We start from the raw sequence: 10,736 nt of genomic DNA on the forward strand, positions 1-10,736 counted from the left end.
CAGCCGTGTATTATGTTTACAGCTCCTCACACTACTGAGAGGCTGTTAATGAAAGAACTTCACCTTCTGTGTCTTTATATTCCAGGTTTGGCTCAGCATGTACAGGGAGTGCAGAATTATTAGGCACGTTGATTTTCTGATCATATTTTTTTTCCAGGCACATTTGACCAATTCCAAACCACAGTAATCCTAATAACTACAATTGATTTAGTATTTAATAATGTATAAGTGATATATAATTGTTCATGAAGGCTGGAAATGAAAATCCCCTTATATTCAGGTGTGCAGAATTATTAGGCATGTTTTCTTTTACAGATAAATTGAGCCAAAAAAGAGATTTAACTCAGACTGAAAAGTCAAAAAGTATTAAATGCCCATGAGAAGGATGCAATACTAATGCAATACTAGACATTGCAGTTAAGGCATGACCATTGGACAGTGAAATGCTCGTTGGGTCAGCAGGATCTGACAAAAACAGGTGGTGAAGAAAAGACACCTGTTAACTGCAAAAGAATTAAGAATTAAGGTGAAGAATTAAGGATGAAACCATCAGGAACCCTTTAGTCTCCGCAGCGCCACCATTTTCCAAAGCTGCAACCTACCTGGAGTCTCCAGAAGTGCAAGGTGTCAGGATCTCAGAGACTTCAGTTAGGTAAAGAATCCTAAAAAATGACCCCCACTAGATAAGAATCACAAGCTGAAGTGTTGTAAAATACATGAAGACTGTTTTTTTTATAGGCTTTATGGACAGATAGGTTGAGAGTGACTCTTGAAGGACCAGCACCACATCCTCTAGTACCACTGTTTGAAGAATTCATCTTCCAGAATCTGGCAGTACGTTTTGGGAGTTCATTTTAGTCCATCCTGAAGTCCGTTTTGCAGAGATGGACTAAAAATGAACTCCCAAAACGTACTGCCAGATTCTGGAAGATGAATTCTTCAACAGTCAATGGACATGCACAAAAATGGCGCGTTTTGGCTCACACCCAAATAGGGGCAAATTTGACAAGCTATAATAAATGATCTGGGGGGTATTCTGAGCTGAAACTTCACAGACACATTCTGGGGACACCTGAGATTTATATTACAGCTTGTGAAAAGGGGCATAATATGTCCCCTTTACATATCATTTATGTATGAAACTATGAATTATATTTTATAAAAACTGTCATTCCAGTGATCCCATACATCCGCTCTTTGCACCGTTCTGTAGAGGAACATCCTATTTTGTCTAAGTAGATCACAAATCAAAATGATTTACTATGAGAACAATAATTTACTGTAATAATTAACTGATTTGCAAAATTCCTTTAGTGAATCGGGTACTAAATCAAAACAGACAACATATGAACATCATCAACGCTATCAGCAGGCACCATTCATTCTTAGTGAATTCCTCCCTAATGTTTTACACTCTTGTCTTTGCTCTTTTGCTCATGACACATACGTCATTTATGACATATCCCATCTTTTGATTTCCTGTACTTCGCCATATAACCAGTTAATTAAATTCATTAATCGTTATCAAACTCTTGTCATTGTCTACTGATCCTTCATGCATCAGTTGTCACTGATGTGTTTTTCACTTTTACAAGACATCTATGATCTTAAATACGAGGTTCATGCAGGGATAGTTTAAAGTGTTTTCCTTTTTTTCCCCGCTGAAGAAGCCTCCATCGTGCTACTTAATTGCCAAAATATCTTTGCTCATCCTCTCCTGCGTCTCCAGCTCCTGTGTGCTCGTCAGAGCTGGCAGTGGTCCTAATTAAGAAAAGTTTGCAGGAGTTTGGCGCCACAGAGTTGCAAGCAATTAAACAACGACAAGTGTCATAACCCCCACAGTTATAGCAGCAGGCCTGAAAGCCCCTGACGCAGCAGTACTCTAACACCTCTTCCTTCATGCAGCGAGACATGGAAAACCTGAATCACACCTGACTGAGACACACATGCGTGTTATAAGACATCAGAAAAACTGGTAAATCACGCAAAGACAAATTGTATCCTTCTTGCGACTTGTTTTGCATGCATTATCCTCAAATGAAAATTTTTAAACGAATAACAAAAATCTTAAAGGGATAAGTGCTCAAAATCAATAATCATTATTTAGTCACTCTCATGCTGTACCAAATCTATTTAACTTTCTTCTGCAGAAGACAAAAGGTGAGTTTTTGTAGAATGTCTTGCTCTTTTCTATAAAATAAAATTATTATGATTAAGAAATAATAATGATTAATTTGTATTATGCTGCTCTGTTTCCTGTCACATTTTGGCAGCAGGTTCTTCAGCAACCAGTATTACTTGAAATGTAATGACTGTTTTGCAGAACGATTTGTTTTACATTGCCATTAGAAAGTTTGGATTGGTAAGATACTACTTTTAAATATGTTTTTTTATGCTCAGCAAGGCTGCATTTATTCGATCAAAAATACATTAATATTGAGAAATATTATTATAATTTAAAATAACTGTTTTCTATGTTGAATTTTCAGCATCATTACTCCACATTTCTTATTATGTTGTGCTGCTTAATATTTTTGTGGAAACCACAATACAGTTTTATTCAGGATTCATTGATAAATAAAAAAAGTTCAAAAGAACATATATTCTTTTACATCATATGTAACAACATAATATACTTATTTTAAACTAAAAATAAGAAAGTATACTTTCAGCCTACGTTTTATGTACTTCTCAGAAATATACTTAAAATTGCACTTAATTATACTTGACTTATGATATAAAGTATAAATATAAAGTATAAAAGTCTAAGTATATTTGGCCTATACTTGTACTCAATATTTTGATATACTTCAAAGTTTAATTAAAAGTTTACTTGTTTACTCTTTTGATTGAGTAGCCTTTTAGTAGCCTATACTTTCTTCACAGAGTTTTACATGTCTTATAAACTTACATGGTTTGAAAATATTGATTTATAAAGAAAACAGATATGCTCCTAGTTCTGAGTATCTGAATTTTTGTGTAGGCTAGTCCACTGGAAGTGTACATAATAATTTACTTCAAATCAACTTTACTTTTTCCCCGCCACTGACTGAATTTTCTGTCTATCCATGTTTTCACCGTTATACGGTAGGGAGCGCTATGACACATCTTCTGAAAGAGTACGGAATCTCTGGATCAAAACACAGGAGAAAAAAAGCAGAATCAAGTGACAGAAGATTGCTTACGATTTACAAACATTAAACAGCATATAAGTTCAAAACTGCCTAACATTACTGAATGAAATGACGACCCAGGAAGGGCTAACAACTGTGAAGCTTTGAGGGTGTTGATGGACTCGATCTACTCCATCTGTGTTTTAATCAACGTTCTGAATCCCGTCTGGATCTAGTCTTTGACAAAAATTTATTTTTGTTTAAAATGTTGCTTCTTATATGAAACTTACCCACATTCAAGTGTTGAGAAAAAAGGATGCATGAAGTTGGAATGTTTTTAAAATGGAAAGAGTAAAAGTAGTACAGATAAAGGTTTCAAGTATAAAAAAATAATACCTAAATAGGAATAGCAGTAGGCCTATATAAATAGTAAACTAGAAGTATGATGTTATGTAACTTAAAGAAAACTTACAAGTATACTCGCAGTATAAAACTACTAAACTAGTCTGAGAGTATGCTTCAAAGTGTACTTTCATAAACTAAAAAATGTGCTACAAGTATTTGACTAGTAAACTATCAGTACAACTATAAGTTCACACATGTAGTATAGTTGAAGTAAAAATTAAAAACTTAGTTGTAAACTAGTTGTATGCTCAGTTTACTATTGTTACACAAAGTATACTTAAAAGTATACTTTTATGCAGTAAAAAGTGGGCCAATTGAGTCCCTAGTAGTATTGAAACAGTACACTTAAAGGGTTAGTTCACCCAAAAATGAAAATTATGTCATTAATTACTCCCCCTCATGTCGTTCGACACCCGTAAGACCTCCGTTCATCTTCAGAACACAAATGAAGGTATTTTTGTTGAAAGCTGATGGCTGAGAAAGGCTTCAGATAGGCCTCCATTGGCATTCAGTACATTCACACTCCCAAGACCCATAAAAGGCACTAAAAACGTTGTTACAAAGTCCATCTCACTACAGTGGCTCTACAATAATTTTACGATGCGACGACAATAGTTTTTGTGCGCAAAAAAAAAATCAAAATAACGCCTTTATCCAACTTGTTCTTGTCTTCCGTGTATGCCTCGGATGTGAACTCATGAAGCATCACGACGCATGCGCGAGAATATGACGCAGATCCGGCATTCGGACACATGACCCAGAAGCGATTCGTTTACAAGCAGAGGAAGACACGCTGTATCTAAGCTGTTGAATTCTACATTGATCGTACTTTAGGTCTCGGCGTAGTGGTCAAAATGGGGCTAAAGTGTGCATTTCATGGATTCCCGAACACCGGCGCGGTCATATTCTCGCGCATGCATCATGGTGCTTCGCGAGTTCACGGCAGAGGCCAAAACGGAAGACAAGAACAAATTGAATAAAGTCGTTATTTCTATTTTTTTTTTTAGCACAAAAACTATTGTCGTCGCTTCGTAAAATTATTGTAGAGCCACTGTAGTGAGATGGACTTTGTAACGACGTTTTTAGTGCCTTTTATGGGTCTTGTGAGTGTGAATGTACTGAATGCCAATGGAGGCCTATCTGAGGCCTTTCTCAGCCATCAGCTTTCAACAAAAATATCTTCATTTGTGTTCCGAAGATTAACGGAGGTCATACGCGTGTCGAACGACATGAAGGTGAGTAATTAATGACAACATTTTCATTTTGGGGTGATCTAACCCTTTAAGTGTACTGTTTCAATACTACTACTAAGTATACAACTAGTACATTGATATTAGTATACTTACTACATAAAATATACATTAACTTTACTTAAGTATACTTAATGTGAACTTGAAGCATACTTATTTTTTGTAAGGCTATATAAAACTTTGCTTGCTGAATGCATGGTACTGGAATTAATTGTGTTATTTACATAAAATAAAATAAAATACAGAGCCTTGTGTTACAGCAATTTTTTCAAACTACAAAGGATCTGACTTGTAATGGAGACGTCCCTTAAATTTTAAAGGATAATTGCCCGCCGAGTTGGCTATCTGTGCATTTTTCTCTTTTCGCCTCTGCAAATGTGCTTCAATCAGACACAGTTAATATAGCCAATTAACAGAGTGATGTGAATTCTAACCAGAGGGGAACAAAAAGGTTTGGTTTTGTAGCTGCAAACATGAGCTGAATGGTTGGGGAAACCACTGACAAATTAAAGGTGGAGAAAGAGAGAGAGAGAGAGAGAGAGAGAGAGAGAGAGAGAGAGATAAACAGTTTTGCTAACAGGCAGAGCTGTTTAGATTCAGCGTCCGTCAGAACAGAGAACAGCGAGTCCAGCCAGGGGCCAGAGGAAATGACCTCACTCCGAATTGTCAGAGACGGGAGCCATTTGCCAGCCATGGGCAACATTCTTAAACAAGGAAATGAACAAACCATGCCTCATTCAGACAGGACAATATGCCCTACACAAATGCATGCTCCTTAGTGTCAACCCAAATATGTCCCGAATATCATCAGCGCTTTGATTAGTTTTGCCCAGACTGTATAAAATCATTGGTGAAGAAAAAAATATATATAAAGTGTTAAATGATTGCAATATCTGCCTTCCTTCAACAGTGTGGTTTTAAATGACTGCAAGTGCCACGAGAATGGGAGCAAACAAGAAAATAATTTGAACAGACTTCATTAAAAGGTACTTGTCACACATTTTTTATGTTCAGGGAAGAAGGAGGCGAACGTTAAAAGACTTTAATCCAATAAACAAACACAAACTGAAAGTAAAAGCAGCAGCCCCTCACGGACAACTGCCGCACACACATAACCAAACGTAAACAAAACACAACGTAAAGTCCAGGCCTGGTCCTCTCTCGTCCTTCACTGTCGTCGCTCCTCCTTTATGCTCCCGTCACTCCTCCGTGAGACTAGTGTTGTTTTTGGCGGCCTGTTTTCATTTTAGTTTTAGTCTAGTCTTTGTGTCAAGCAGTCATTTTAGTTTTTATTAGTTTTAGTCATAGTCATACTCTTTTTAGTCTAGTCAAGTTTTAGTCGACTAAAAGTCTGAGCATTTTAGTCTTATTTTAGTCAGAATTATCTATGACTATTTTCGTCTAGTTTTAGTCGACGAAAACTAATGACATTTTAGTCAAGTTTTAGTCAATGAAAATTGTATTTTAGTCTCTTTTTAGTAATGCAATTCTATTTAACCCAGTCAATATAGTATAAGTACGTATTATAGACAAAACCAAAATCTTCTTTTAGCCAAACCCATTTCAAACAATGTTATCTTATTATATTATTGTTACCTTATAGACTCAAGAATACATCCATTCCAGACACGGAAGACGCTCTGATTTGAAGTTACAACATATTTATTTTACCAACTAAACAAGCACACACACATACATTTAAATAAAATAAATAAAAACATTGAGATGTCTCTTAAGGTTTGTGGTGTTTTTTCCAGTGATTTTTGTGGCCACATTTCTCCCCATCTATTTCCACAACACCCGTTTTATTTTCCACTTCAATGTAATAAAAGTTTTTCCAAATGTCTTAATAAGAATAAATGCATATTTAATTTAATAGGAAAATAATATCCAAATTATTATTTAATTATTTATGTTTAAAATTAGACCCACATTATAGTTAAAATGTTTTTCTGTCTTGTATTTTATCTCAAAATAAAGGATGTAATTTTATTCCACATGGAAATTAGTGGAAATAAGTGAATATAGCCTCTTATTCGCTTAAGAGGTATTCATAATGCTGCGGTTATTTTAACATATATAATTGCTGCCGTTATAACGGCACATTTAAAATGTTTACGTGCTTTTCTTTCTTTCTTTGTTTGAGCGGTGATGAAATATCTTGCTCTTGTAAATACTTGCCAATATTTCAGTAATACAAGTCTAGATCTTTAAAATGCATCAAAATAACAGCGAAGCACAACCGCACGGTGCTCTGCAGTGGCCAAAAAGGATATAAACCGTGAATTCTGAAGTGATTGAAAACTCAGAGATGTGGATTCAGACGGCACCACACGACCTTGGTGTTTGTCAAACAGTAATTCAGTTAGGTAATTCGGCCGGAGATTTTTACACGGGTGGTGGGAGAAAAACACTGATATTCTGCATTAAGACGACAATAAAATCACTGACTAGCTCCTGTAAATAATGAAGACACCTTACGACCGCAGGACAAACAATTACCGTCCGAGTAGGGCTTACGAACCCCGACTGGCCGGCCATCGGACCCGTTCACTCACCGGAGACGCCGCGCGAGTGGGATTTGAAGAGAGTGATGTGGCCTGCGTCTGCGCAGTGAGACCTGATGCAGCCCCTGATTGAGACGCACAGAAATACTGCAGAATAAAAACACGACTTTTCGTCTCGTCTCATTTTCGTCAACGAAAATGAAGAGACATTTTAGCATAGTTTTTATTTTGTGAACCACATTTAGTCTCGTTTTTATTCGTCATCGTCACATGACCAGCATTTACGTTGCGTCTCGTCTCGTTTTCGTCACGTTATAAAGGTTCGTTGACGAAGATATTTAGTCATACTTTTCGTTGACGAAAACAACACTACGTGAGACACGAGGCCGATGCGGCACGCAGCTGGCACTCATCATCATTAATGACCGCGGCCTCGTCCCGCTCTCACGGTCCCTCAGCCTCACTGCTCGCCACAGTACTCTATAGTGTTTCCACCCCAGGAACTAGGGACTTTGGGGTGGTACTCCGTGTGTTTCGACCGCAGGAACCAGGGTCTAAAATGAAGTTCTGGGTAAATATTTCAACCTCAAAATGGCCCTGCTTGCAAGGTAGTACTTTTTCAAAGTTCAGGAACTTTCGGGGGTAGGACTTGGGCACTGAACATGCTGATTGGCTAACTCCACGAATAATTTTATTTCAACTACCATTTTTGCGGTGCTTGCAGTCAGAGTTGTTTGCTATTCAAATCAACAATGAAGTTTAAAAAATATGACCTATGGACCGACGACGAGGTTCAGGCTTTATTAAGCTTATATGCAGAGGACGAAATCCAGGTAATGTTCTGGGTAATTTAGGTGGAAACAGGGTTAATGTAACTTAAAAACAAAACTGCATGCATTCTGCAGAAGAACATTGTTTTGGTTGTGCTTCGACTCTGCATGACTGTGTGGATGAATATGGTTATCCTACTGTACATAAAACATTCACTACTAGGCTTAAAGGTCCCGTTTTTCGTGTTTTTTTTGAAGCTTTGATTGTGTTTACAGTGTGCAATATAACATGTGTTCATGTTTCACGTGTAAAAAAACAGTATTTTTCACACAATTTACTTATCTGTATACCACTGTTTTCACTGTCCTCAAAACGGCTTGAAAGATTTCCCTGTTCTATGAAGTCCCTCCTTCAGAAATACGTAACGAGTTCTGATTGTGCCAGCGGTTCCCGTGTTGTGATTCGACAGCAGCTTAGTGCACGCAGAGCGCACGTTAGCGGAAAGGTCACGCCTCTTACCATAACGGGGATGCATGCGCTCAATGATCTCTAAGTACAGCGTCCCTGGGAAAGCCAAACGAAGGTGATTTGACTCCGGGATGAAAATAACAGCGTCTCGACGACATGGCGACAAACACTATACAAACGCAACACTTCCTCTTCTCCACGCGGGAGCAACAAGACCACGCCCCCTTTTTTGTGTATTCTTGTGGGCGGAGGTTAGTCAACAAACTGTTCTACTGACGTAATTAAAGCAGGATGTACAGAGATGTAGTCCAAACCGGCCGTTCGCTGTAGGCTTTGAAAGGGAACTTCTGTTAAATAAAATATCTCGCTTGGCATTGAACTTTGAGCTTTATAATATTACAGGTATTATTTATGCTCTAACAACAACATTACACACTAACTAAAGTTTGAAAAATGGGATCACAAAGAACAGGACCTTTAAGAGAGATAAGTTTAGATGGAAAGGATCTCAAGCTGACTAGAAGATGTTACTGTAGCTTTAAACATTAATAAACATGGTACTATCTTTAAAAGAAATTCCAGCACAGCACTACAACAACCATAATGAAATGACCCTTCATAATAGATCATGCTTTACAATGAGCTCTGTTAGAGAGCTTCATATGGCAGTTTATCTGTTCAATAAAATAGCTTACTCGCCTGCTGAGTTATAAAAACGCAATCTTTGCATCGCCTTCTTAACATTTCAAATCCCTCAGTTCTCGCCATCTCCAAAAAGCCAAGCCAATGTTGATTCTTGTTTTATTACGAGCTCTGTTGTGTTCTCTTTTTGCCAGCAGACTCTTTACTGTGTTTTCTGTTTAAACTCTCGTTGTGGCAACTAACCTATGCCACTCCCACATCATACACACATCAAATTAGCCAGAGCAACTGTTTACAGATATGACAAGACACGCACGGACGAGTGAGGCAAGTAAGGGATTTCACCTGAAAAGTATCCCGCTTGGTCAAAAATATAAACACTTATAACAGGTTCACCATTATGAATCAGGGTAAGACAAAAACACGTTTTTGATTGGACTGATGGTGTAATGACTCATTTAAAAATTGTTAATTTTGAGACCAAAAAAAAAAAAAGTTACATAGAGCACCTTTAAAAAACACAGGCAATTTGAATCATACAACCCTCTACAATGGGAGAAAAACACTTGCATATGCGAGTAAATCGTCACAACAACAAAATGTACTAGCCAAAGGCGATTCTATTGCCAAGGTATGCGTAGAGGGTTGATCATAACACATATTGGAGTCAGCGAATCAAGACGGTCCCATCCTAAACTCAAGGATTGGCTGGCTTTTTGCGAGGTGAGCATTGCAGCTTTAACCTCTGGGGACAATGTTCCACGGAGCTTGTCTAATTCCACGGTATTAATTACAGAACCTCATCAATTGTGACACAATGACAAGCCTGCCAATGAAGAGTCGTGCTGTTTCCAATCATTAAACCAACATGAACAACAATGTCAGACAAATAAGAGGATAATGGACCTGCTGCTCTTAACAGAACCAGAAAGAAAGAAGCGTGGCAGCAGACGGAAGGCACTTCTGACACACTTTCTCACATTGGAAGGTGAGAAGATTGTCAGACATCCGTAAGATGCGAAGTGTTTATGTATTTTGAGTGTGTTGGTGATCTAAGTGAAGAGGTGACAAAACCGTTTCTATCCAGAAAGCTTCAGCTCATGACACTCCACAACTATGTAAGAAATTAAATAATTCTATTATTTAAATGATATTTAAATTAGAGAATTTCGACAAAATTATGTAAATTTTATACTCAGGAGTTGCTTCAATGCTTTCTCTAAATTGTAATGGGTGTTACTTCACTAATTATTCTTTCTGAACAGTAATTATATTACTTATACCTTTGAAACTCATATCAGCTTTTAGCAGATGGAAAAAGCAATGATGGACACCACCACATCATCTTTTTAGTGCTTAATTCAGCAATTAGTATATTAAAATATTCATCATAAAAATATCAATCATGAGAGGTGTTTTTCATGACAGGATTATTTATTTTTTGCCTAAATTAGGTTCATTGGAAAAACGTGCATCCACCTACAGTGCATCCGGAAAGTATTCACAGCGCTTCACTTTTTCCACATTTTGTTATGTTACAGCCTTATTCCAAAATGTATTAAATTAATTATTTTCCTCAA

Source organism: Gobio gobio (genome assembly GCF_949357685.1).
Source record: "Gobio gobio genome assembly, chromosome: 1".
NCBI lineage: Eukaryota > Metazoa > Chordata > Actinopteri > Cypriniformes > Gobionidae > Gobio > Gobio gobio.